The 8,655-nt window shown below is 38.8% G+C and overlaps 1 protein-coding gene and 1 non-coding gene across 5 annotated transcripts in view; one reads left to right on the plus strand and one right to left on the minus strand.

Annotated features, from left to right (window-relative positions):
- Nalcn (sodium leak channel, non-selective) overlaps positions 1-8,655 on the minus strand; it is a 258,303-nt gene that overhangs the window by 214,375 nt on the left and 35,273 nt on the right. The gene's annotated exons all lie outside the window — the stretch shown is intronic.
- LOC113457065 lies at positions 5,112-5,217 on the plus strand. The gene has a single exon (XR_003377711.1). It is a non-coding gene; the product is annotated as a U6 spliceosomal RNA (small nuclear RNA).

Consider the following 8,655-nt stretch of genomic DNA (forward strand, 5'->3'; position numbering starts at 1 on the left):
GTAGACCAGGCTGGTCTCGAACTCACAGAGATCCGCCTGCCTCTGCCTCCCGAGTGCTGGGATTAAAGGCGTGCGCCACCACCGCCCGGCTATATTTCTAACCAATCTATAGGGCAACCTGAAGTCAAAGCATTATAATCACCAAGTTAGGAATACATTATGTTGCATATTCATTTTCTGAATACATGAATGTGTCTTTCAACCATTATACACAATAACTACATAAATAAATTCTTTAATTTAAAGAATTTAAGTGCCTTTGTGTTTGTGTTTACTTTATTTCATTGCTATACCTACACATTGGCATGGATTTTTAGTGTTTTAAATTCTCGGATTTAATAGGGTCCATGTTTCAAAACAAGTACTGGAATCCCTCTGAGTATTTAATTGTTTTTCCAAAGGCTTTAATTATCCTCCAGGCATATGCTTTTCTTTTCGTTTCTTCCCTGGATTCTTAACAGAATATCCTATTTACAAATAACACCATGTAGGAATTTAAGATCTAAGAATTTTTTTCTGAGATTATTGCTAAAATTGTTTAAAACAGCAACACCAAATAATACATCAGAACTTTTGAGTTTTATGTTTTTAACTCAAGCATTAATCTTAGCAGCACAGAACATTAAGCTGTGTATGTTAAAAACCAAGAATTATCATTTCACCTCAGTGGCAACCACTTTGAGCAGTGACACTAAACTTTTTAGCCTAGGATTCCTCTCTGTAAAATGAGAAACTTTACAATTATTTTAAAAATGGTATGGCTTTAGCCCACTTCCACTTAAAAGAAGATAGGGCTATGCGGAGTCAGAGTGAAACCAGGTGCCCTGTTGTGGTTTCCTTTCAATTGCTGTGATGAAACACCCCGACAAAAATCAACTTGGGGTGTATTTGGTTAAAAACTCTAGGTTATAGTCTATCCCAAGGAGAAGTTCTGGCAAGAACTCAAAACAGCTAGTCACATCACATCTACATTAAAGAGCAGAGAGACAACATATGCATTCTTGATGCCTGCTCACCTACCTAGTTTCTTTCATTCTTTTGTATTCTAAAGCCCCTTATCTACGGAATGGTGCTGCCTAAAGTAGGTTGGATTAGTCAACACTCAAGATAATCCTCCACAGACATGCCTACAGGCCAACCTCATCTAAATAAATCCTCATTGGAATTTTCTCTTCCTAGGTGACTGTCTTGATTAAACAATAAAAGCTAATGGCCACAGGTGTCACAGGCATTATTTAACAACCTCAAAGCCAAATGCAGAGTTGAAGGCTTTACATGTTTACATTGCTCATTGTCTTTGGCTGGAGGAATATGCACTTGCCATAGTGTGCCTACGCAGGGGAGAGACAGTCAATTCACTCCTGACACCATGTAAAGCATATGGATGGAATTCAAATCATTAGGCTCCGCATCAAGCAGGCCAGTTCCATTAGTTATCCATTCAGCAATCTGTTCAAATTTTTCTCTTTCTGACTTTCAATGTTATCTTTCTCCAAGGATGTCAAACGACTATCACTGCTAATTATAATTTTCATGTTGACCTTCTGTCTTCACTGTAACCAATGAGCTCAGTTTTATTCTTGCCCCCTTTAGAAATTGTTCATCTTTGGTTCTTAGCAGGGCCACTTGTTGAATGTCTCCTCCTGTACCACACTGCATATGAGGGAATGAAGCATCTGGGAAGTTATTCTCCTCTTGAGGACTTTGCTGTTCATTGTGAATTATAGGACAATAAAGGAGGGGACACAGCATACAGCTGCTTTCATAGCCATGGTAGTCTCGAGGAGGTTCTCAAGCCCAGCTTAGAAATCCTACATATAAGAATGAGGCAGGGCATGGTGGGTAATGGAAAAACCTTGATGTGAGTTTCATGAAAGTATCAATAGGCAGTAGTCCTGGCAAGAGATGTGTGTTCTGGGGTATGGGAATTGAAAGACACTATGTGCACAGCAGAGAGAAAGGGGAATTAGAGGGAAGCAGGTAGAGGAGAAACTTATCAACTATTCACTGACAACTGTAGTTCTTCAGTGTTTTCTCAACTCAAGAAGCTATTTAAATATAATTTCTCGCACTCAAGCAGTTGTACCATTCCAAGTCATGTTCAATCACAATGCAGAGATTTACCAAGTGAAGAAGAGAGAAAGAAACATACTTTCCTCAAGCTGGGACAGTGGAACTGGTGCACTAATAACTGATTGTAACTTCTCTCTAATTGATTAAAAAAAAAAGGCCCAGAAGGTGAGAACCCACTGTTTTGCATATCGGGCTGTCACAAAATTTACTTACTAGGTTTTCAAAACATATACTTATGATGAGCTCTTACTGATAACTATTTGGTTTATGTTGATAGCACTTTGACTCCCTTAAGACCTAAAGATAGACAGGAAAATGTTAACTGCTTTAATTTAATTTAATTTTATTAGTTTATGTGCACAGGTGTTTGGCCTTCATGTGTATTTGTGCACCAAGTGTGTGCCTATTGCCTTCCAAGGTCAGAAGATGTGGTATCAGATTTCCTGGAAATGGAGTTGCAGATGGGTGTGAGCTGCAACATGGGTGCTAGGCGTTGAACCTGGTTCCTCTGGAAGAGCAGCCAGTGCTCTTAACAGCTGAGCTTATCTCTCCAGCCCTAATGTTAACTTCTTAGTTTCCCAAATCAAACTTACTTTCTAAGACATTCACAGAGGCCAAACTGCATGTATTTTCGAAGCTGAAAATTCCTGAGAAGTTAAAGACACAAAGGAAATATCTAATACAATGAATTCATAAGCAACAAAGAATACTAAAGCTTAGGGGCTTTTTGTTATTTATTGTATCAGTAAGGCTTCCTTTATATTTACCTTGTGAGTTCTAAAAAAATCAAAAAAAGCAGAACATAATTATAATAAGTTCATGTGAAAGAACTATATACATGTGCACATCCACATGCATACATGCATACGTACGCACATATACACACACTTCTGCACCAAATCCAATTGTGAATATGTATTCTGATAAATCACATCATATTTGTCTTGTTCTTGGGGTAGGAAAAAAAGGATATTTCTGTTTTTCTGACAGCTGAGCTCTGAAAATGAAGGTGATCTCTGTCATTTACATGGGCCTACTAGAAGTTCATTTCAGAGTCCCAGTTCATTTCAGAGACTCATCTGGCTTCCTGTTCACATCTACTTAGTCTCCCCTTCAGGGGATTAATTTAAAAACTCTCTCTGAACTGGCCTGGCTCATACTCATGGTGGAAGCTTTAGAAAACTAATCCCACCCTGGACAGCAAGGTTCTTATTTGCAGAGATAAATTATTTATTGAATGTGATGTTTGGAAACTTTTAATGGAGCTGTCTAGACTTAGTGAGACTGCAAAGCAAGATAAGTTATATGAGTAGGAAATAATAGTGACATTATCTCTTCTTAATAAATAAGCAGGTGTGTCACATTTGTAGGAAACTGTTCTTTCCTCTTAAACTGAATGTTTGACATGAGTTTTTCAAATTTTTATTCATTCTTAAATAGCCTAGTAAGTAAAGCTATGGTAAAAGTAGAGTGTTTCCTCAAGTGTTTTTACTATGATATATAAACTACAACATATTACTTTAAAATATTTATTAGTTTTCTTATACCTTGGCACAGCTGATGTCCTAAACAACTCTGCCATTCCCCATGTTTGCTTTCTACCGCACTATTGGCTACTGTGCTGATTTAGAAAAGACAGGGTGCGTAATGGGAGCAAGGAGGCTGTAGCTGAGTCATGATCACATAAGAAGAAGCCATGAACAAATCAAAGCATAAGTAAAGCATCAGGATGAAGTCCGCAAGCAGACCATCAAGCTGGCAACGTACACCTGCCTTTCAGCTACAAGGCAGCCTGCCCTTCGTGACCTAGCCAAACAGCCGCTCTTCTGCTTTTGCTTTGAGAACTATATGCAGGATGAGTCTTGATAAAAACACAAAGCCGTCAGAATGGCTAAAATGAAAAACACCAATGATAGCCTTTGCTGGAGAGGGTGTGGAGAAAGGGGTACACTCATCCATTGCTGGTGGGAATGCAAACTTGTGCAACCACTCTGGAAAGCAGTGTGGCGGTTCCTCAGGAAATTCGGGATCAACCTACCCCTGGACCCAGCAATACCGCTCTTGGGAATATACCCAAGAGAGGCCCTATCATACAACAAAAGTATATGCTCAACTATGTTCATAGCAGCATTGTTTGTAATAGCCAGAACCTGGAAACAACCTAGATGCCCTTCAATGGAAGAATGGATGAAGAAAGTATGGAATATATACATATTAGAGTATTACTCAGCAATAAAAAACAAGGAATTCTTGAAGTTTGCGTACAAATGGATGGAAATAGAAAACACTATCCTGAGTGAGGTAAGCCAGACCCAAAAAGAGGAACATGGGATGTACTCACTCATATTTGGTTTCTAGCCATAAATAAAGGACAGTGAGCTTATAATTCACGATCCTAGAGAAGCTAAATTAGAAGGTGAATCCAAAGACAAACATATAGGCATCCTCCTGAATATTAACCTTCATCAGGCGATAAAAGGAGACAGAGACCCACATTGGAGCACCGGACAGAAATCTCAAGATCCAAATCAGGAGCAGAAGGAGGGGGAGCACGAGCAAGGAACTCAGGACCGCGAGGGGTACACCCACACACTGAGACAATGGTAATGATCTTTCGGGGATTCACCAAGACCAACTAGCCTGGGTCTGAAAAAGCATGGGATAAAACCGGACTTACATAGCAGACAAGGAGGACTACTGAGAACTCAAGAACAGTGGCAATGGGTTTTGATCCTACTGTACATACTGGCTTTGGGGGAGCCTAGGCAGTTTGGATGCTCAACTTACTAAACCTGGATGGAGGTGGGCGGTCCTTGGACTTCCCACAGGTCAGGGAATCCTGATTGTTCTTCAAGCTGTTGAGGGAGAGGGACTTGATCGGGGGAGGGGGAGGAAAATGGGAGGCGGTGGCGGGGAGGAGGCAGAAATCCTTAATAAATAAATAAATTTTAAAAAAAAAACACAAAGCCTGTGAAAATGAGGCTCTAGCTTTATTATTTTTTCTATTTTTCCCTTCTGTCCATTAATGATTATCTTTTGTGCTTGCTTCAGTAGCACACGTACTAAATCTGGAATGATTCAGGAAGATTAACATGGCCTCTGCACAACGATATCATACAAGCTTGTGACATGAAGCCTTCCATGTGCTACAAGAAGTCATGCTTCTTAAATGGAATTTATAAGTAATTTAATTTTGTTCTTTAGTTTAGCTAAATTCTATATGGACCAGAAATATCAAACTTCCTCAAATCCAACTTCACATTTTTTTTCCAGCACAACTATTTAATGATAATGTATAAAACACTGCCAGGTTCTATAAGCTGCACCAAGGAAGGGCAATCCTTCCAGACTTCTTAGAATACTATAAGAAGTCATTAGTAATTTCCCTGAAACAGTAGAGATAAGGGAGAATTGCCCTAGCTATCTGCAGAGCATGGCACCTTACCTCCTCCACTAAATGAACCAACCAGCACAAATAAGCACCTAAACTCTTGGTTGAATTCTGCCCTCTCTATGAAAAGCTTTATATATTTTACACGTACATTTACTTGCTCTAAAGCTATTCTAATCACCTCACTCCTGGGAATAAGATTTCATTATTTTATATGAAGCCATGACTACATTTTTTTCATTTCTCAGGGGTGATAGTAGGGTGTCAGGTAAGTGTTCATCTTTTCTACTTTACCTGCCGCTCGGTCTTTGCAGGTTCCTCTTCAGCTTGCGGCAGATGTCTGCCGTCGCATTTGGCACTTTGCAGCACCTGTTTCTGCCACAGGCCATTGCCCTTTTCAACTTTCTTTAGGAAATGAGCTGTTTTGCTTAGTCAAATCTCATTACTCTTTCCGTAATTGCCTTAGATTGCAGTTCATTATCAAAGAATCTCAGCCTTGACTGGTAATGCTGCTGAGGACATGGCTAAGGGGTCCTTCTATATGCTTTAAAGAAATGCATGTCATTTAGAAGTAAAGGTGCACGCAACTAATTACCTCACTCCTTATCCTTTTTGCCTCACAGATCAAACAAGATACATTTCATAGCTCAGTGGTGAGACCTAAGACACATAGCCTTCTGTTAGAAAGCTGCCCCGTTATCAAGAAGACAGTATGTAAAAGTTAATTAGTCTAAAGTCAGAAAAAAATGTGGAAAAATAGTGAATATGAAGCTAGAGATCCTCACAGCCCTCAGCAACACTTACACTTCAAGCATAACCATAGCTCTTGCTTGACTAAGATATGTTTTATTAGATAAAATGAGTAAATACTGTTTTTGTATGGATACTTGTGTGTATGCATGCCCACATGTGTGGGGGCATATATGAGTGCTTGTGTGTGTGCGTGTGAATGTGTGTGTCTGTGTATGTTGACATTGGGACTCTTCCTTGATTGTATTCTACCTTATTTGTTGAACGGGGTCTCTAACTTGAACTAGGAGCTTTCCAGTATAGCTAGTCAGTCTATCCAGCTTACTCTGGGAATCCCTGTCTGTGTGCTGAGATCAAGGGTATACCACCATGAGTGTCTGGCATAATTGTGGGTTCTAGGGCCCAGAACTCTCGTCATATTTGTATGCAAGGGTTTTATCTATGGAGCCATCTCCCAAGATCAATATTAATGTTATTTTTAATTGACAAAGTATAGCTGTGTTTTATTTTTAGCACAATATCACACACACACACACACACACACACACACACAACATATGTAAAGCGTGAGTGAATCAAGCAAATCAAACTATTTAATCAAGCCATCATGTTCAGTAATGTTTTTGTAGTGATCTATTTGAAATCTATTTTCCAATTATTTTGAACTATAGCCTACATTGTGACCGACTCTGGTCATGTTGCTGAGGATGAGTTTTCAAAGCTTATGCTTCCCATCTGGCTAGGATTTTGTATTCTTTATCATCAGTTCCCCCTTCCTTCTCTCTGCTAACCACCAACCTCTGATAAGCATCATCTTCCTTGCCACTTTCATAGACCAACTTTTCTAGATTCCATACATAAATGATACTATAAAGTCCTTGTCTGTCCATGGCTTTTCTCAGTTAACATCACGCTCTGTAGTTTATGTCACTGCCAATGAAACGGAATTTTTTTTTGCAACTGAACCTTCTGCAAGCTTTTATGAAGTTCCCTGTGATGTCTTCTAGCTTCAGGATAATGGGGGTGAAATGGAGCCAGTTATCCCTGTCCCTCACTCCGATAGCTATTATCTCTCACCCACATGATATTTTTCAGTACTTTCTTATACAACTATAGAATAATCTAGATATACCCAACAGTCTAATTTTAGAGAAAAAATAATAACTACAAATTTTCTTTCCTGTGTTTGTCTCTTCCCTCACCCACATAACCAACTCTCCTATTCCTGACTCTCTTCAATTTCCCTGCCCTACATGCTTAATAATTCATTGATGTTCTCTGCTTTAAAAATATATTTTCTATTTTTGGCCATTTTTCTCTCTCATGTTTAGTGATTTACTTTTCTTTATTTGCTTATGTTCACTTTCTTGTCAGTTTGGGATAAATTACCATTATCTGTCTAATTAAAATATTCTATCTACCATGCCTTATATAAACAATTAATGAGTATTAATTCTTTGCTAGAATCCTAGAATTATGGGTAAGGAGAAGACTAAAAGACATAATTTATCCAGTTAAACCTTGGTTAAGCATTGCCTTATTGACCTTGCAAAATAATGAGAAAATAAGACAGGGATGAAGAAGAAAGAAGAAAGAGAAAACTGTAGAAGAAGTATAAAGAGGAAAAATAGGAGGCAGAACTCTGGGTACCACTGGCAAGATATCCACCTTGAAGTCAACTCCATCCATTTCAAACAACTAAGTGTTGAATAAAAGCTTTATAAAGAAGAGTCATAGAGGATGAAAATGACTAAAACCCATTATGTACATGAATGAAAATTTTAAAGAACGCTAAATAAATAAATATCCAAATACTGTAATCTTTAGTAGTAAAATAAAAAATAGTAAAAATAAAAAGCTTGATACTTTCCAGTGCATTATGAATAAATAAAAAAGTTGTTTAAAAACTGAAAATAACAACACATAAGAAAGAAAAGTTCATTTCCCAACAACAAGCATAAGTGCAAAAGGAGCACATGGTAGGGACAGCAGGAGAGTGGCTAGCAACAGGGAGATGTGAACAGGATCGGGCATCCAGGATCCACATGAGGTGGAAGCCAGAGCCCCCAGTCTGAAAGATCAAAAGCTGAAAAGACCTCACGTGCAAAGCCGTAGTGTATCTAGAAGGAGTTAAAGTTCAGCACCAGGAGATAGTCAGTGAATCCATAGAACACCATGGAGACCATAGGAAAGATCCATCTGCAGACTTACAATTCACATACGAGAAGGTGGCACCAGACTCAGCCTTTCTATCCCACAAACAGTATATAGGAGTTCCAGTTCTTACTGCTATGAGGAACAAAATACATTTCATGTCTACTGCTTGGTTTATTCCTCATATAAGTGTGTGTGTGTGTGTGTGTGTGTGTGTGTGTGTGTGTGTGTGTGTGTGTGTATAAAACAGTGGGATTCAAGCTGCCCATTAGGGTCTCTGGCCAACT

The sequence above is a fragment of the Microtus ochrogaster genome, chromosome 17 (genome assembly GCF_000317375.1).
Source record: "Microtus ochrogaster isolate Prairie Vole_2 chromosome 17, MicOch1.0, whole genome shotgun sequence".
Lineage (NCBI taxonomy): Eukaryota > Metazoa > Chordata > Mammalia > Rodentia > Cricetidae > Microtus > Microtus ochrogaster.